The sequence below is a fragment of the Lissotriton helveticus genome, chromosome 1_1 (assembly GCF_964261635.1).
Source record: "Lissotriton helveticus chromosome 1_1, aLisHel1.1, whole genome shotgun sequence".
NCBI lineage: Eukaryota > Metazoa > Chordata > Amphibia > Caudata > Salamandridae > Lissotriton > Lissotriton helveticus.
This window is the reverse complement of record NC_136057.1, coordinates 111694503-111715105: the sequence shown is the minus strand read 5'-3', so window position 1 is coordinate 111715105 and position 20603 is coordinate 111694503. Positions and strand designations below refer to the sequence as shown.

The 20603-nt window shown below is 44.3% G+C and overlaps 1 protein-coding gene across 1 annotated transcript in view; it reads right to left on the bottom strand.

The window, feature by feature from the left end:
* LOC144762380 (uncharacterized) overlaps nucleotides 1-6806 on the bottom strand; it is a 118450-nt gene extending 111644 nt beyond the window's left edge. The window contains exon 1 of the mRNA XM_078647577.1: nucleotides 6672-6806. The gene's annotated coding sequence lies outside the window, so the exon portion shown is untranslated. The remainder of the gene's footprint in view (nucleotides 1-6671) is intronic.
* Nucleotides 6807-20603: the final 13797 nt, after the last annotated feature.

Sequence of the window (20603 nt, the reverse complement as noted above, 5' to 3'; positions counted from 1 at the left end):
TTCGAGGGACATTACTCTACTATTATTTATCTCTGGCGCAAGCTTTGTATTTGTATTTTCTGGGAAGTATTCCTTACAGCGGCAACTACTAGGGAGAACACAATACTCATGTAAATAGAATGTGCTCTATTCGGCTAAGTGACTTAATTCGAGGGGCAAGGTTGCTATAATACATATGTGATAGCTATGGGGACTATCACATATGTATCATAGCACCCTTGCCCCTTGAATTGAGTCACTTAGCCGAACAGAGCACATTCTATTTACATGAGTATATGATACATGTGAATCAAAACATGGACATTTAATCTCAGTTCCCCACACTATTTGAGTATATCAATTCATGAGCGTATTCAACTGCCCTAAGTTCTGAAAATCGGAGAAATATATTCAAGGACATGAATCTTGTGGCATTCGCTATTCAATAGCTGTGTGGTGCATGCTGGACCTAATAGTTTAAAGAGCAACAGGCGGGAAACAAACTATGCGCAAATGGAATCTCTGATGGTAACATTTCAGTGTGTTTAGGTCTGGTGTTAATGGGCTTCAAAATGTGAAGGAGAGTTGGGGGGAGGAAAGTAAGGTATGGGGGAAGTTGTGGTGGAGCTTGAGGAGGGAGAAGGAATCGGAGGAATGAAACGGCGTGGACAGTCATGATTTAAGAAGGCCTTTGGGAGAGGTTGGGTTACAGGTGGTTATATAAAAGGTTTTGGTGTAAAAAAAATGATTCACCTCTGCAAGCCAAATCGCCCAGCACTCCGTCCCGACTCCACCGAAGAGAGCACGTGGTAGCGTGCTGCGTCACTGCTGCACTTTAAGCAGCACAGCGTGGGGGCAGGCCAGGGCCGTCCTTGGTAGCGCTTTCGCGCGCTACAAGATTGACGGCCCTGGGACCCACAGAAACAATAGGCAGCACACCACACCACCACCACTAAGTTAGGTGGTGCATGCATGCTGCCCCCTAGAGCCTTCACCGCGCACCACACCACCACCACTATGCTAGGAGGTGCGTGCACTCGTTGCCGCCGTCGTATCATGCTGCCCCCTAGAGCCTTCACATGCTACTGCACCACTGCCAGATAGCACTCGCCGGGCCGGTCAAGTAGGCCTTGAAACTGACTCACCCTTCGGGAAAATCACTCGCATTTGCGAGCGGTCGAGTACATTTTTCGACCCCTGTTATAAACATTCAAAAAATCCCTTCTTGCCCACAAAAAAATTTAAGACACAAAAGGACCCACTAAAATTAGATTTATGGCACCAAGCATCCCAGTGTCCAGTCACAAAGTTGTTAATGGATCAGCTGATGCCCGACAGCAACCCACAAAAAATATCTGCCAGATGTACATTTTTTGACACTGTATAATTTCCAGTCATATATGCACAGAATTACACACACGTGGTATGCTTTGTCAGTTTGTATGTGTAGAACTCCAATTTTAACTTTTGACAACTTGGAAAATGTTAGATTTTACTTCAGCGAATGCTGGGGTAACTCTCCTACCATGGTTGTAAGGCAAATGGATCACCCAGCAAACATTATGGTTTGTACGAGGGTGTCTCAAAAGAAAACTGGGGAAATATCAATACGCACTGGGAAAATGGCATATCACCAAAATGGGATACATTTTCACTAGATGTGTTTACACTTTTTTTTTCACAGATTGGGCACTCTGTGTTCAGTTTATCAAGGCCCAGTGCTTGGTATCAAGGCATAGAGCGGGGTTAGACTAATTAAGACCTGAACTGGTCTGGTAGCTGCAAAGTACTCAATTTGAGATAAAGGCAGTGTAAGTAAGTGCCCTCTTTGGAGTCCACTGGAATAGGATTCTGCTGCCGTGTCGTGAAAGCTTCTCATTGCAGCCACTCTTTTTAGTGGTGCAGGAAGCTTAAGGACTGAGTCCAGTCTCTAAACTGATTTAGAGGCTGTCAAACACTTGCTTTTAGTTGAATATCCCTCGATGGAAGGCATTGCAGGCAGACTAGACGTTCCAATTACTCTGCTCCTATCAGTGTGGGGGTTCTAAGAATGTTCCTCTTCTGCTCAGCAATATAACTGAGCAACTCAAGGGCTTTGCTACCTCACCCTTTATCTTTAATCTGTGGCAGCACTGAGGGGTTAGTCCACTCCTTTGGTTTAAAGTGTAAGCCTATGCCGATGACACACAGCTCTTCCTGATGATGGAACAGGATTCTGACGATTCCATCAGTCACCTGGGGTCTGCTTGACAGTCATTTGTGTCCTGATGACTACATGTCGACCTTATCCTAGGACTGTGTGGTTCAAATAAAGACCGCGCTTCAGTCCTTTTTCACTTATTTTAAAGAGACCAGTTGTCCATGTAATAAAATTGTTTATGGTATAACTGGGATCTTTTAAATTTTGCACTCACAACACTTGAGTACATATATTTTTCACTTCATAACACCAGCTCCGCTGTAAGTCAGGCGTTGTAGCACACTGGGGGGATATTCGGTCCCCCCAGTGAAAACCCTATGATGAAGCATGTCACCATTAGGGTGAGGGTTTTTTATAAAAATAAAGAATTTTTCTTTCCCATTTGTGTCACGTTCCTTTTAACACTATTTGGTTATTTTTAGGTGTTGGGTTGTCAAGATAGTGTTATCACAGCACCCTGGTCACTCTGGTCACTCTTATGTTGTTGATATATATATAGGGCTGGCATAAGGTAATCTGGCTCAGGGAGGTTAAGCGGCTCCTTTATGAGTTGGGTTTAGGAGACGCTTGGGCCAACAGAACAGCACCCTCTAAACAAATGCTAAAGAAGGCGTATTGGTCATGGGTGGATAGCGAGAGAATGTGCAATCCTAACCATTGTAAATCTGTTGCTCAGTTCTTGCTAGTTAAGGAGCTTCCCTATAGAGAACCGTATCTGGACGTAATTCATAACTCGGGCGACAGATCATTGTACTTTAAATTTAGGGTGGGAGTACTTCCCTTAGGGTTGTTTACTTCCACCTGGAAACCACCATTTCAAACTGTACCATATTGCCCATTCTGTGACTCAAGGGTTGAGACTATTGCTCATCTGTTGTTTGAGTGCTATGCTTACGCGGTGCCCAGGTTGAGATGGTTGAAGCCTTTATGTAGGAGCTTGGGCACTAGATCACATGTGGAAGCCTTATGTATATTGCGTTCAGATGCCCGACCCTTCTTTGCCTGCTGTATGGCAAAATTCCTGGGCTGGGCTTGGCGGATAAGAACTGCAAAGAAACTGTTGATACAGTAATGTGCTTTTGCCTACATCGGCTCATAAAATTCGGCCAATAATTCATTCTTTTAATGCCACTTTGATTCTGAAGGCTTTTTTACTGTGTATTGTATTCTTAAACTGTTTTTACTATTGTTGCAATGTGTTGCTTTTATGATATGTTTTTATATCGAAATAAAGCTAAACTGAACTGATATATATAACTAAAATGGCTGCCACAAACAAAAATGGCTTCAGCTGATGCTACCAGCAATGGCAGCTAGTTTTCCATAGAACGACTTCCCTCAACTCAGAGCCTCCTCCTCACTTCTAGAGCTAAGCAAGAAGCTGAAGACATGGCTCTTCAAAAACATGTCTAGAGTTGGGACAGATTGAGGGTGCAAAATTGGTGCAGCTTAAATTTGTTTTCAATGTATTTATTAGGAATTTGTTAGACACAGTGGTTTCTGGCTGGGATGCATTTAAGGCAGAATCCACTGTCCTAGATAGGATGAGTACAATACACTTGTCTGATAACCTATGCTCACCCTTCGATAGCTTGGCACAGAGCAGTCAGGCTTATCCTCAGGGTCAAAGTGTAAAGTGTTGATACAACCCTCAACCTCACAACACCCTATGGACGCTACAAAAAGACTCTACACGGTATGTATACAACACTGGTCTTTGTATTGCACACATATTGAAATCAAAACAACATACACATTGGATATATACTTTACAGTTATATGGAATGTTCAAACTCTTCCATTAGCAGCAGAACGGCATTAACATATATATAATTGTCCTGGGTGTTCACTTGCACCATTATCCCTTCAGCCTTGTAAGCAACATACACACAATACAAGCAATCCCTTCCACATTAAAAGCAACAGGAACATATATTCAGGCTGTTCAGAGGTATTTCACTTTTCCGCTAACACATTTGCATAAGCAACAACATTCCCTTTATCGCGTACTCGGTATACTTGTAATGGTCAAGAAATCACAGGTTATCTCTACACCTTATGACTTAGCCCCTCAGCCACTCACACTACACCAGACAACGATACACATTGCCCCTGCTGTTGACACTTTAATTAGATTAAGGGACCACCTAAAGTGGAAAGAAACAACTATGTTTTCGTTCATCCAGATTAGGTCCTAAGGCACCCAGTGGCACCTTCACGAGTGCAGGATCACTATCCTCTCCACAGGAAAAAGACAGCAACACCAGAAGCTGGCACCCTCCCAATTTGGAGAATGATTTCGCCTCTGGCAGAGGTGGAAGCTACAGTTGCTCCAGAGAGCAAGTCGTGGGTGCACGCAAGGCGGGGCGAGACCATTCAGTCATGCTATCCTTAACAACGTCGTACCTTGTGGCATGGGCCTGGGGAGAAGGAGCGAGTGACCTCAGACTGAGGCCGCGATGGCAGGAACTGTCATCCTCCCAATCTGGAAGACGGACACAGTCTAAGTTGTCAGCTTGGCTATCGCAGAATCTGCAAACTTCTCTGAACACTACTCAGAAACAATAAGGAATACTAACTAGCAGAGGTTTCCGGCTGTAAGCGCGAGCCTCTCTGACTCATTAAACGTCCCCTGCACTCGTCGAACTTGTCCCGCTATAGCCATCCCAGGTGTGCCACTGAACTTTACCAGCTCACTCTTCAGCACAGTCTGATGACTGCACACGTCGAGAGGGTCCATGTCCCAACCGAAGATCACTTCCACATGCTTACGCCCCACCCTGTGTGGTCCTTACGATCTTGTGGAAACGGGGGGACCTTTTCTGTCCCTGGGAACTCGTGGGCAGGATGCCAGTCAACCAGCCCTTGGAGAGAGCCTGGGGACCTGGGCCACAACATATGCCAATTAGCTGCAGGCCAGCAAAATCCAGGCAAAATACACCAAGTGATAGTCCCCTTCCTGGAGCACAACAAGCCCCATGCCACCACTAGTCTGCTGATAATCCAGTTGCCGCCCCCCTGCCCCAATAGTTCTTCTTGTTGATGTTGCAGCATCGAACCAGCATAGTATGTTTCCAATCCCCAAGGCGTCTCTAATTCCTAAAGGCAGAGCCCCAGTGGTTATACCCACAATGACCTATGAAGATGAGATCAGCTCAAAAGGCTACCTTTGAAATGCACAGGCTTTCTCTAAATGTTGTCATGGCTGACATCCTACCCTGGGAGGCTTGATCAGTATCTTTAGTGGGGCCACAACCCTGCCACTTAGAATGCAGGTGCCAATTCCACCCCCTCTTAACCAACACAGGAAGGCCCCTCAGAGTGAGAGGTCTACAGTATACCTTGAGCCCTTAGTTTATGGCTGTCTTATCAGAAATACACAGATGTAGCCATCCCCCCAGCATCCATCTGTGATTTGGAGACAGGTGGATAGGCATACAGAGCCATGAGTACAGACAGTCCCACTTTCCCAAAGTGGTATTTCCACCGTCATAATGTTGAATTCACTCACACACCGGAGCAGGTTCGCCATTACGAACTCATCAATATAAAACACTATACTGACACTCTTCTGCATGCAGGAAATCCAGCTCAATAGCCTTTCCACAGATCCCTCAGGCCAATCCAATACGAGGAGCAGGCCCTACTGTTCCAAACACACTACTCTGTGCCATTCACTACCAGTGTACCTGCTCATGAGTCGATGTGATGTGTTGTGTTGATGATGTTTAATAAAAAAAATATATATATTTTTTTAACAGAGACAGCAACATTCCACTGCTTGAAAGACCTCCTACCTGGCAGACCCAAGGTCAGTGCACACACACACAATCCCTGCAGCAGACACACAACCTCTGCAGCAGATAATGCAATAAGCCAACCTATACCGCTGGAAACTATTGCAATGACTGAGGTTTTACCTGAGATATGAAAACAGGGGCAAAGGGGCACAGGGCAGCAGCCTGGTGCACAGACTTTGGACACAGGGGTAGACTTACAGCGAGAGCCGAGCAAAGAGTGTGCACAGATTTATCACAGAGCACTAAGATGCAGTGCAGTGGCACACATTCCTCAGTAAAGTAAGACGCAGTGCAGTGGCACAGAAACCTTATAGTGCAGTAAAGTGCAGTGTGCACAGATCTATCACAGTTCCTTAAGATGCAGTGCAGCGTGCACAGATTTCTCATAGTGCAGTAAGATGCAGTGTACAGATTCCTCACAGTGCAGTTAGATGCAGTGCAGTGTGCAGAGATTTCTCATAGTGCATTGAAATGCAGTGCAGTGGGCACATATTTCTCACAGTGCATTAAGATGCAGTGCAGTGCACAGGTCCTCTCTTTAAAACAAATGATGACCACAAACACTGCCAGGGCCGGACGGAAAGCCCCCCGGAGGTCCCTGGATAGAAGAGCCCGGCTCCTGGCAGAGATTTCCTCCAGGATGATACCGTCTATTTCTACAAACGCAGCAGAAGGTGCTGACAATCTCCTACCTGAGCAGAAACCTGTGAAGACATTTCCAGGCTCTCTCCTCCTCCTATGGCTGGGGTGGGGCAGGTACGGATTTGGGGTAGGGGATCTATGAGGGTCTGAAGATGAAGATAACTGCACAGACAGACAGGGCGTCCTTCCTCCTTCGCAGCAGGCTGGACACAGAGGGAGAGACAGGAAATGATGTCACCATCTGCTGCTTGTGCTGTCTCTGCCACCGCTGACCTGTAACAGGAAACTCTTCTCCCTTTCACACAATGTACTCAGTGTATTCATCTCAGCAAGCGAGGTGCGCCCTCTGCTGGCCACTTAAAGAACCATCACATCGACTCTCCAGTGAATATACACAAACAAGCATTTTGTGACAGGAAATGCCTTCGTTTTTAGATGTCTCAGAAAGTATTTACAGCTTCACTTAACATTGGCATCTTCAAAACACTGATGCAGAGGACTAAAGAGTATTTACAGAAAGTTGTCAACTGGAAGTGACAGTTTATATTTCATTAAATATATGAGAATATGTGTTAGTGGTGCAATTAAACTAGATAGCTCATTAAGTTTTCATTTTATTTTTTTAACGCTTTAATTTTTTGGGTTTTTCAGATGGACATCATGGTACATAGCAAAGTTAATAGAGAAAAATACCATGCAATTTCATAAACCAGACCAAATACATTGTGGCATAAGTCATATGTCAAAGTGGAAATTAAAAGAACATATTTTTTCTAATCTTCCGGTGTTTTAGGGTTATTCCTTATCATAGCTGCCAAGGTTTCAGATTGCTATGAGTGACATTTCAATGACAATGAGTGACACTTTCTGGCCAGCATAATTAAGTGAAGAGGAAGAGGAAAGCATATAAATATCAGAAATTACACCCATCTGAGCAACAAGAAACTAAAACGTTAAGTGCTGCAAAGCACCAGAAATGGAAGGGCACTAACCTAGTGCCCTTGTAAAGTCAGAGGCACCACACTACTGTTAACTGCTGCAACCAGTTAAAATATCTAAAACACTCCTAAAACCATTTATAAGCAATAGCTGTTTTTTACTGAGTTTTATATAGCGCGAACTTGACCCGTTATCGGGTATCAGAGCGCCTTCCATTGCACCAGTTGCGTTACATGAGGACACATTCATCATTTTTGTTAGGCACGGGGAGATTACGTAATTTGCCCAGAATCATAGGATGTTCAGCGTCATTGCAGAGACTCGAACCCAGTTCCCCAGATTCGAGGTCGACCGCCCTTACCGTTAGGCCAACTATAGTTTCACCATTAAAGTTCGCCATGCATGCAATGGTGTAAAGCTATTTCTGTGATATCGACTGATGGAGCTAAATCTGTTTGTCTAGTTCTGTATTACACATGCAGCACAAATGGTGTAATTCATAAGGATATATGCGGACTGCTGTGATTTCTGTCTCAAATCAGGAGGCACGCTGGACTTGAGAGGAGCTCTCTGACCTGGTGGATGTCACCAGCTTCAAAGTACTAGTGTTGCAAGGAGACAGCAACAATTCCAGGGGCCGGGCAGATAGAAAATTGAACTAGGGACATGATGCCACAGCATCGGATACCTGTTGGGAAGACAGCCGGTGTTCTACAGGCACAAAAAGACGGGGAGCTCAAACAACGTTACACCCGAAGAAAAGCAATTAGTCATTCCAGCTTTCACCAGCCTTAGTACACCCACTGGGCTTTTTGCTGGCAATCAATCGAGGCAAAAGAGGAACATCACTGGCCAGGTGGATCTATTTGTCCAATGCAGGACCCGGGTCCACTCTTGTAGGACGTGAGAGGGCCAAAACCCGATCTCCGCTGCCTCACCCTTCATAATTCTAGTCAGCTAACAGTAGTCTAGATCACAGCCTGGCAGGCTGCTGTTTTTCAAAACACAATCACTGACAACTCTCAGAAGCAAAATAAAAATCATTCATTACAGCTGAGATTCCGACTGCCATGTGAGCCGGCGCGCCACACGCCCACGACCTCAGTTTTGTTGCATCAGTATGGCCAGCCCTGCCACGTACCACGCATCAGGCATTAGAGTAACCCATTTCAGTTTGGTGGTCCCCATCACCTCACTGAAATGCGAAGTCACGCATTATAGCGCCTCCTTAGCTGGTATAATGCACTATAACTGAGGGGCAATGTGTGTTGCACGCTGTTCCAGGTAGGTTTCAGGGGCGTGCTCATGATCTGCTCCTTGCAACTCTCTCCTTTGTTACAATGTATTAGGACTGGACACACCATGGGCCGATACGACACGGCATCATTGAGGAGTCACTACCCAATTACTTGGCTACTTAGATACTTAAAATATAATTGTGAAGCTTTGAGACATTTTAATAAGTGGGGGGTGAGTCACGGGGTTAGTCCTGCAGTGCTGCCGGTCCACGCTACCCGCAGTGGTGCAAGGCATTTCAGGAAGGGTTCGCTGACACTTGTCAGTGTTTTGGGCAAATTTAATGGTGGCACAAGTCCTCTTCGCCGCTCGCACCACGGCATTGTGGATGAGGATCGGTTCCCGGACCCAGAGTTGGCCACGCCTGACTTGCCATTTTGGTGAAGCTGGTCAGTATTGCCGTATGCTCACCATCCCAGCGGTATGGATTCTGTGAGTTACCATTTCACACACAGGCAGAGCCCACCAGCGCCAGCAATAGAGCTGATGCCAGTCCAAGTCAGCGGCCTGCCCCCCTGGCAGAGTGAGAACTGTCACCGCAACACACACAAAGAAAAAACTGCCCTCACTCACAAAATTGTGACATGCTTCATCATTGGGCTTGCTTACTAACAACCTTGTGTTCCATGATTGTCCATGATTTGATTAAAGTGGGGGTTGTGGAAGAAGTTCCTTACAACATTTGCAACAGTCCTATTCTTCCTATTTTGAAAAAAGACACTGATACTAGGATTTACAGATTCATCATTGCTTTGCGGGAAGTTAACAAGATTGTAGTACCGCAATACCCTGTGGTTTCTGACATAACGACACTGCTTACCTTAGTTCCTCTGACAGAAACTACTTTTTCTGTGATAGACCTTAAGAATGCTTTCTTCTCGATACCTATTCATCCTGATAGCCGATATTTTTTCGGTTTCACTTTGAATAATCGATCGTCCAGATTTTGTAGAATTCCTCAAGGGTACACTGAGAGTCCTAGCATTTACAGTCAAGCATTGAAAAGATAACTTGATTCTTTCACTTTGCCTAAAGGAGTGGCTCTCATACAATATGTCGATGATATCTTGTTGGCAGCCGATACGTCTGAACAGTGTGAAAAATGTACTTTGTATTTACTTTCTTTTCTTGCTACACATCATCACAAAGTGTCACAGAAGAAATTGCAGTATTGTTGATCGAAGGTTACCTACTTAGGTCACCTTCTGTCTAAGGAGGGATGTGCACTTACACCAGATCGCATTCCAGCAATTTTAGACACACCAGTACCTTCTACTCAGAAAGATGTCCGTGCATTCATTGGTCTTACTTCGTTTTGAAGGCAATGGATATTAGGTTTTTCGCACATTGTTAAACCCCTGCTAGCGCTTTTGATTAAAGACACTCCAATGCCCCTTCCATGGACAGATGAATGCCAGGATGCTTTTCGTCAGTTACGACAAGCTCTTTGTTCTGCACCAGTATTAGGCACTCCAGATTATACGAAGGCTTTTGTACTCTATGTACACGAGAAAGATGGGTGTGCATTGTCAGTTTTAGTACAGACACATGGTGACAAGCAGCGTCCCTGTACATATTTTTCAGCGGTTCTTGATCCTGTTGCTCATGCATTGCCTGGGTGCTTCCAGTCAGTTGCAGCAGCAGCTGTGTCCATACGTCAGAGTGAAGGGATAGTTTTGTCACAAACTGTTGGTGCTAGTATCCCATGCGGTCGATGCCCTTTTGAATCAGACTAAAACGAAACACTTAACTAGTGCTCGTTTGACAGGATATGAATTGACACTGTTAGCCCCTCACATTACCTTGAAGAGGTGTGCGACTCTGAACCCAGCTACTTTGTTACCATATCCAGTGACTCAGACTCAGTCACAGGAATCTCACGATTGTATATTCCTTACTGAGGAACAGACAAAGGGTTGCGTTGATTTTCAAGATACGCCCCTTTCAGGTGTAGATGGGAAACTGTGGGTTGACGGGTCTTGTTTGAAGTTACCAGATGGCACGACTTCAGCTGCTTATGCAATTACGACACTTCAGACAGTAGTGGAGACAGCTCGTATGCCACAGAAGTCGGCTCAAGCAGCTGAGCTAATAGCTTTGACACGAGCGTGTGAACTTAGCACTGGCTTGCGTGTGAACATCTATACAGACAGCCGCTATGCTTTTGGAGTGGCCCATGATTTTGGTCTACTTAGGAAGGAAGAGGCTTTCAAACATCCCACGGGATGCAGATAATGCACGGAGAATTAGTGCATAGCCTTTTGACTGCACTGACATATCCAAAGAAAATAGCTATTGTGAAGTGTAGCGCATACAAGAAAGTGACTGATAAGACAGGACAAGGCAATGCCTTTGCAGATCGCATAGCTCGTGAGACTGCAATGCAACGAAGTACTACATCTATGTACGTAGTGAAGTCACAAGCTGAGCGTTGGCAAGATGCTAGACAAGAAGTATTAGATATACAGAGATCTGCCTCTGTGGAAGAGCTTGAGCAATGGTCTGAGGAGGGAATGTTGGACGATGAGGGTTGTTGGCGAAACAAAGAGATGGATAAATGGAAACTGCCTATAGCCTATTTACAGCCTATGGTTCAAATGGCACATGGGCTGGCACATGTTGGAGCTCTAGCGATTACGAAATTCCTTATGCAAGTTTTGGAGCATCCAGAAATTGCCAGCACAGCTAAGGGAGTAGTTCAGTCTTGTTTGATCTGTTGGCAGTACAATCCTGGAAAAGGGACACAGACTCCTACAGGAGGGTTTGCTACACCAACTGCACCTTTTGAAGTTTAGCAAATGGATTATATCCAACTTGAACGCTGTAACAACTTAAAGTATGTTCTAGTGGTGGTATGTGCCTTCATGTGCCTTCAGTAAATGGATAGAGGCATACCCTACAAAGGATAATACAGCTCTCACCACAGCGAAGGTGCTTTTAAAGGAGTTTTTCCCTAGATATGGTGTTTGCAAACTTTTGTGGAGTAATAACGGACCTCATTTCATTGTGCAAGTTGTTGAGTATGTCCTGAAAGGATTAGGGATGAAACAGAAATTCCATGCAGTTTTCCACCCACAATCAGCAGGATTAGTGGAAAGATACAACGCTACTTGAAATTAGCGAAAATACTGGCTTCCACGTCTTTGAAATGGCCTGATGCACTACCCTTGGCATTGTTGTCCATAAGATCGGTGCCACATTCACGATCTGGGCTAACACCATATGAAGTGGTATTTGGGAGACCGATGAACATTTCAGCAGTTCCTAAACCACGCCCCATACATGATGTACCATGTGTTCTGATGAATGATTATTTGGCACAGTTAAATGACAGTTTGATCTCTATCCATCAAAAGGTTCGAGAAGCTCTGCTTCCTGACAGATCTACAGGTAAGGCCCATGAACTTCGGCCCGGTGACCATGTGATGGTCAAGGTCTTCGAGAGGTCGAACAGCTTGGAGCCGAGGTGGCGAGAACCTGCTCCTAGCGACAAGGACAGCAGTTCGAGTGACGAACAGGAAGAACTGGGTCCATAGCACTCACTGTAAACGAGTGTCGCCTACCTTGATGGAACCTGCTGTGCTGACCGACCATCGAGAGATTCTGGAAATGGAGAAAGGCCACACAATCTCACCTGACGAATCGGAGGAAATCTTCCCAGACCACACGATTGCTGGAGTATCCTAGTACCAACTAAGACCGAGGAAAGAGTCTGCTTTGTTGAAAAAGACTGGTTGAGCTACCGTCCTGGGTTGGTGAAATGGACTGCCGATGTGGCATGGGGGGGATCAGTCCTATGTAGTGACACCCGTCTTGACCCTCGGTGAAGAAATAAACGGCTGCCCAGGGCAAAGAGCTCCAACAATTGTTTCAATGATGAACTTGGCGGGCAGACTACTTGCTCGGTCCTCCCACCCTCACCTGCATAAAATGACTGCCCCATCCCGGACGCGCAGCGGGCGGGCGCAGCAGGCGCAACGAAGGCTCGCCAAAGGCGAGCCCGTCTGCGCCAGACCCGGGCCTTGGGCCACCCCCCCCTGGTCCTTATATTTCATGCCCTACACCCTCCAGAATCCAGTACGAAGCTGCTTATCTCAAGACGCTTAATACTACTATCAATTCCTGTACTCCCACAAACTTGCGTCTTGTAAATGACTCTTCATACGCTTGTCCTCACTGCCCCTTCAAAATAATTGATAACTCCTATTTGCTGGGTTCCACGAACTTAATTCACAAGAAGTCTGCTAAAACCATTAAAGTGGCACTGCTCAATGTTCGATCTCTCTCCAAACACAGGTATGAAATAGCTGACTTTATCGAAAACTGGGATTTGGATATCTTATTCATGACCGAAACCTGGGGTGACCAGACCTCTGATCCTGATTTCACCACGGCCACGCCGGAGGGCTTTGCAAACATCAGACAGGATAGACCTCTAAATAAAGGTGGTGGCATAGCGATAATATATCGCAATACCTTTGTCTTACGAACAGAGCCTATAATCACTAATACATGTGAAGCATTGAACTTCACATTTTTCACTCCATACTCTAGCTCCTATAGAGGTGTTTTGCTTTACCGCCCTCCTGGTTCTCGCTCAGCATTCCTATCTTCCTTGAGTCACCTTTTGGAGCCTGTAGCAGGGGAAAATAACTTCACCATTATAGGCGACTTTAATTTTCACCTCGATCTCTGCGGTGATCCTGACACCATTGCCCTCCTTACCAAAATGGATGCAGTAGGCCTAAATCAACTCATCCATTCTCCCACGCACTTAGCAGGACATACACTAGATGGAATCTTCTCCAACCTCAAATTTCTCTCTATAGAGAAAATACTGCTCCTCACCTGGATAGACCATTCAGCTGTATGCTTTGACATTTCCCCTTCTTGTCCCCTTCCCACCAAATCCTATAATACCAATACTTTCAAATCATGGAAAAGTATCAACATTGACGACTTCAAGAACAAATTACACATGATGCAGGATATTAATACCTCTAATCCCGAAATTGCAGCCACCATCTACACCAATTGTCTTCAAACCCTAGTTGACACCACTGTTCCTACTAAAAAAAGATCTATCAATAGAACATCTAACTCAGCCCCTTGGTTCAATGAGTGTCTTAGGTTGGAAAAACAAAGTTGCAGACAACAAGAACGTAAATGGCGCCAAAAATACGACCCTCATGAAAAAATCTGTTATAAAGAGAAATTAACTAAATATAAACATGTGATCATTACTCAGAAAAGTCTATTCTTCAACAATCAAATTGAGTCAGCACAAGACTCGGTTAAACAACTCTACCAGGTTGTCTCTCATCTCACAGGTCACGATAAATCCACCCCCGAAGAGGCTTCTCAAGCTAAGTGCGACGCCTTGTCAACTTACTTTCAAGATAAAATGTGTGACATTTATTCAAAATTCAATAATCTTAACCATGACATCACTACTTCCCATACTACCTCTGATCCAATTCTTACTAATTTACCCACTTTTTCTTTTGACCAAATTTCTCCAGAATTGGTTCACAAACTTATGATGACCATTAACTCGGGCTCTCCCAATGACCCTTGTCCTCCGTCAATACTTAAATTGGCTCCTGTTATTATATGTCAAACTCTTTGTGATATCTATAATGCCATGCTCACCTCAGGTATTTATCCTTCAGTATGGAAAAGAACAGTAATTAAACCTTTACTCAAAAAATCCACACTAGACCCTTCCAAGGTAACAAATTACAGGCCAATAGCATGTCTTCCCTTCCCTGCCAAAATCAGAGAAAAAAACATGAATAGCCAGATCTCTGAATCCATTGACAATAACAACTGTCTTGACGACTCGCAGTTTGGATTCAGAAAGGGTCACGGAACGGAGACGGCATTAATAAAAGCTTCTGATGAGATCAGAATGATCTTGGATAGAGGAGGTGCAGCGGTGCTTATAATGCTCGATCTTTACGCAGCCTTTGACACGGTCGATCATTCTATCTTGATCGACCGTGTCAAAAAATCAGGAGTTTCCAGGAACGCCATTTCCCTTCTTTCCTCCTTCTTAGCTAACCGGGAACAATCTGTTTCCATGGGCGGATACTCCTCCTGCTCCTTCTCTCTTCCCTGTGGTGTCCCCCAGGGATCCTCGCTGAGTCCAACACTTTTTAACATTTATGTAGCGGACTTAGCGAGGATCATCAAAGCTCATCGCCTAGCAGTTACATCATATGCTGACGATACGCAGCTTGTCCTGGCTATCAATAACAATGGACTGGAAGTAGCCAACAACTTCCAACGGGGAATGCTTGCCATCAGTAGCTGGATGAGTAAAAATTGTTTAAAGCTCAATTAAGACAAAACTGAAGTCATGGTATTTGATAAGCTCACTCCTAGTTGGTCCCCCACTTGATGGCCTCAAGATCTTGGACCCCCTCCTGTCCCTGTCACCAAGGTCAGGAACCTAGGAGTGATCTTCGACAACAAACTCTCCTACATACACCAAGCAAATTCCATTGTTTTGGTTTCATTCTTCACCTTAAAAATGATTTAAAAACTACAACCATATCTCCCTGTAAATACCACAAATACCTTGATTTCCACTCTACTTGCTCTTATGCTTAATGCACAAGAACAGGTGTTAAACTAACTCCAGTTGGTACAGAACGCAGCCGCCAGACTTGCCACCCGAACACCTAAGTTTAAACCCATTTCTAATGTCATCCGAAAACTTCATTGGCTATCTGTGAGGCAAAGAATTAAATGTAAGGCTTTGTGCATAGCCTTCAAATCCATCCATGAAAGGGGTCTAAACTTCTTACAACATGCCCTCTGCCCATCCAGACCAAGTCGCACCCTTAGATCTGCCAAGGCAAATCTTCTGGAGGTAGCCAAAACAAGAAAAGCTACATGGGGAGACAGATTCTTTTCAATTGCCACGGCTAAACTATGGAATGCCCTTCCTAATCAACTTAAGAGCACTCCCACCCTAACTCTTTTCTGGAAACACCTAAAAATCTGGCTATTTAACCAATAATCTATGCTAATTAACTCATAATTCCAGCTCTTCTACGATCTTCTGTCTAGCGCCAAGACACCCTCGGGTAATTGCGCGCTCAACAAGTTGTATAAAATAAATAAAATAAATAAATTAACTGATCATGTCTGCAGAGAGATCAACTGTTGCTAAGACCATTTGTGCTGTAGGACTTGTTGTTGCTATGGTGGCTATAACCGTAATACCCTTGTTTCTTGGGAAAGTGGCTCCTGCTCAACAGCTTTTGATCGCCACTACTCCAGTAGCAGTTGAGCATCATTACTTTACGCTTCCCTACCATGAGCAGAAGCATCGACAATACTACTTGAACAACACGTTCATTCAGATGCTGCATCACACTCACAATGCCACAAATACTACTGACTGTTGGGTGTGTGGGATGATACCTGCTCACCAAAAGAAAGGAGCAACACCTTTTATTCCACAATGGTTTTTGCCAAGCTTGGTTTACGCTTTTGTTTGCTTCTGAAAGGGCTAATTTCACAAGGATGACAGTAGGACGGATTCATTATCACCTCAATAAAGAGTGTTATCCCGATGAAAATAGTTACCCTCAAGCTAAAGGGACTAAATGGGAATGGGAGGAGAATCAACCTGACAATATTTCTGCACCATATGTTTTCACAAATACGAGAACTATAAAGAACAATGGACCTTTTGTGATTTCTGTGACCAGAGCTAAAGCAGACTTGTGTATAGGTAGTATTGGATGAATTCCTGTGGGGAGAAGTGAGTGTACTGTGGTTTTGACTATTGAAGGTGCCAATAACAGCCGTTTCACATCCTCACATGATACCTATTTTGTCTGCGGTAACAAGGGATATTACCAACTACATGTTGGATGGTCAGGAGTATGTTATGTATCCTTCCTGTTGCCCCCTGTGTTTATGGCACCTGCATTGTATCATCGAGACTTCAAGCTGTACAATGATATTTCCAAGAACAGAAATAAGAGGACAAGAAGTATTGATGAGGTTGACCAAACTGACACCGCTTTGCAACAATATGTTGATTTCAATTTGGGCTTGTTTTTCTTTGTGGGTGCTGCATTAAAGAGTAGAAAGATAAGACGATTGACTCGTGTTGGGACTTGGAAACATTCCAGAAGCGCTGCAAGTTGTGAGAATTGTAGCACTCCAAAATCATATGGTTCTTGACGTGATTATAGCTGATCGAGGTGGTGCATGTCGCATCATCAGCAGCAGCTGTTGTATCTACATCCCGATCACTCACCTTCAGTGCTTAATGCAATCTCTAAACTGCATAAGATTGCTGCAGAAATTCACCCAGAGACTGGCACCTGGACTTTTTCAGGTTGGATGTGGACACTCTTTGTAACTTGGGGCTGGAAGCTACTGACTATCCTATGTATGATACTGGTGATATTATTTACATGCTGTGTATGTATACAGTGTGGTCCCATGCTTTGCTCCATTTGCATCACTACTTGTACACCTGCTAGGAGAAATGTTGCAGAAATAAAAGCCCAACAAATGCTGAATAAAGAGGTCACTGAAATGATGAACATCAATGTACAGGATGCATATTTAGATTACCTTAGATGAACGAATGTCTTCAGCTAATGCAAAAAGGGTTGTCTGTTGTAAATTGGCAGCGATCGGGGTTTGCTTTTAGCTGAAGCCATCTTGTATGCTGGCAGCCATCTTGTCTACCATGTGCTACCACGTGCGCACCATGTGCTCTGTCCTACCTTACTGTTGTTTGCTCTTGTATTCTGCCTAGGAACAAACTATATTTAGCTTCTTCCACTTTGCACATGCTCAGTTGAGCTTGCAGCTGTCCATGCGGCTGCCTCTAGTCTGTAACTGTCAGGATGTGTTTACTAGAATTAGCAACTGTTAGCTTCTCCCACTTGTTGACTATACATTTTCTGTATGACCTTATATGTACCTAAAACCTTCTTCTTGTATTTGTACCGCCTTCTTTTGAGCCCCTGTGTGGGTATAAAAGGACCATGCTCCTTCGGTTCAGTGTGCTACTTCATACACTACCGAAGGGTGTTGTGTGAATGTAATTCCACCTCATGAGGTTAATTCATTTTGTATTTTATATTCCTGTTTCTGTGCCAACTTCTATCCTATTGGTCTGAGGAGTTGTGCAGAGAAGGGTGAACCCCTAGCACTGGTAGGCCTTGTTGAGGCCCACCACCACAGAGGGGTGAAGGAGTCTTAATCTTCTCCTGTCACCACCATCCTTCATGTTTTAAAACTAGCCAGATGACCCAGGAATAAAGTTTTGCATGGGTACACATCCAAGCTAGTTTTAACTTTCACTAGCTGCACTTTTCTCCAGTGATCACATATTTTCATTTTTTTTTTTCTTCTTTAGAGTTTTACATAGCGCAAACTAGACCAGAGGAATTGGGTATCAGAGCACTTTAAATAAGCACCAGTTTCGTTACAGATGAACACATTCATTTTTTGCTTTTTTCTGTTAGGCATGGGGAGATTAAGTGATTTGCCCTGAATCACAGGATGTGGAGCGTCAGTTGCCGAGACTTGAAGCCGGTTCTCCAGGTCTGAGGTCGACCGCTCTACCATTAAGTCTACATCCTCCCCTCCCCTTTGCTCTACCCCAGGCATTGGTCTGCGCAGTGTGTTAGTAAGCAAGTCCAATGATGAAGTATGTCACAATTTTGTGAGTGAGGGCAGTTTTTTCTCACTGAGCACCTGCCATCTTTTATTATCCACTTCCCCACTCCTTTCTGTGTGTTGCAGTCATAAATTGGGGAGGTCAGAGTAGAGATGTCACCTCTCTCCCCTTCAGGTTGTGTTAAAGGGATTACTGTCACCACCAGTGTGTGTACAGTGGCACATGACCATGAATCATGCAGGGGTGGTGTTGGTTGCACCACAGGCCCGGGAGTCCACGAGGAGTTGTTGCAGGCTGGCCATGCAGGGGGTCCGCCTGTTGCAGCAGCAACAATGTTCCGTTGTACAAGTAAGTACCTGAGAGCGAGCCGGCATTCATCCATCTTCATGTAAACTTGTGCCGTATCTGTTATTTGCTTTTAAAAGACTATCCATACATAGCTACCAAGGTTTCAGATTGCTATGTGTGACATTTTCATATTTTCAGTGTAATTATGAGTGACATTTCAATGACTATGAGTGACACTATCTCCGCCACCACTGACCAGAGTCACACGACGTCACCGGCGCGGCCAAAGACACTTCTGATGAAGATAGATAAAAAACTAGCATTTGCACGTGGCATTTCTTGAGACCAGTTGTGAGTAGCCCCGTAGCTTGTCCCATTTCTCCTCAGTGAATTGTTTGCTGTATGTTTCCTCTCATGTTCTACATTTGTATCACCTGGTATAATTCGGTCACAGCCTTACATCCAGTGACGAACCTACAGGTGTGCTTACTGGTGGGCTTTAAGGAGGGTATTTGTGACACATCAAATAAAGGCATTTTTTGATTAAAAATCATGAGTATCCCACCAGAATCAGGTCTGACGATATGTATGTTTCTGTTCATTGGTCAGCGCATTCTGCCATGTTGTCTTCTGTTAATTTCGACCTTCCTTGAAGCATGCTATAGTACTTGTGTGTCCGTCCACTGTTTGGGTTGTAGGATCTACTTTTCCCTGCTCCCTTGATGTCTGCTTACTCACACTTTTAGCCTCACAGGCATACTCTATGTGAATGTATTTTGTTACGGGAGACTTTTTTTTCTCTTTTTAATACTTCATTCAATATTTTTTTAATGATATTCACGTATATATTTTAATCTTGCCTTGTAACTATGCCCTTAGCAGATGCACATCCAGACCGCATACTTTAAATACTTTCCTCAACATTCTTTGTTTATTTCTTCATTTCAATTGCACTTACACTTTAAACTCTCCCTGTGACTGTATGTCATTGACAGATGCACATCCTGGACACATACATTTATTTCAACCATTTAAAACCAATTTCCATATTTTATATTTTTACCAACTTGAATTGCAACAGATTTTTATTTGTAAATATCTCTATTTACACAGCTAACTAGACTTATAATGCTACATCTTACCCAAACACCCGTACTACCAACCTGCCGTAAGAAAATAAAGAGCTATGACGCATCCAGTGCTTGCCACGTTAGAGCGCTTTTTCCTAACTGTTACATTTTTCGTGAAATCAGTTAATGTTTGCACACATTCGAGACAACAGTGTTGCGTAACAAAAGTGTTTTTCAGAAACTGGTATAAGGTTTCTTTGGCTGCTATACGCTAACTTACATTTATTTGACAAACTAAATATATTTTCAAAAGCTCACAAAGTATTGCAATCTGTGCTCTCACAATCTTTTCATTTCCTTATCTTAACTGACCTTACTGCTGCAAAGAACCTGAAATATAAGTAAGGGCACTCGTGAGAGGCCCCTGCGGGGAGCGGAACTGAGCCAGCTTTATGAAACTGAACAGAACTCAACTTGTTGTGCAGACAGTCAGTGACTGCAGAGCTCTGAGCTGTGTCACTTTCACAATTGCTTTAAGGGCTCCCAGCTGTGTAGTTACTTTGTGCAGCTGCCTGCATACAGCGAAATGCAGAGCAGCCTCTCAGCTAAACTAACAGTTACAGGCCTAATGAAGACGTGCGCTTGACATCCTGTGCTGCAGGAGACAGTACGGGCTACAAAGCAGGTTGAAGATGCGATCCTTCCTCCTGCCCCAGCAGACAACAGGT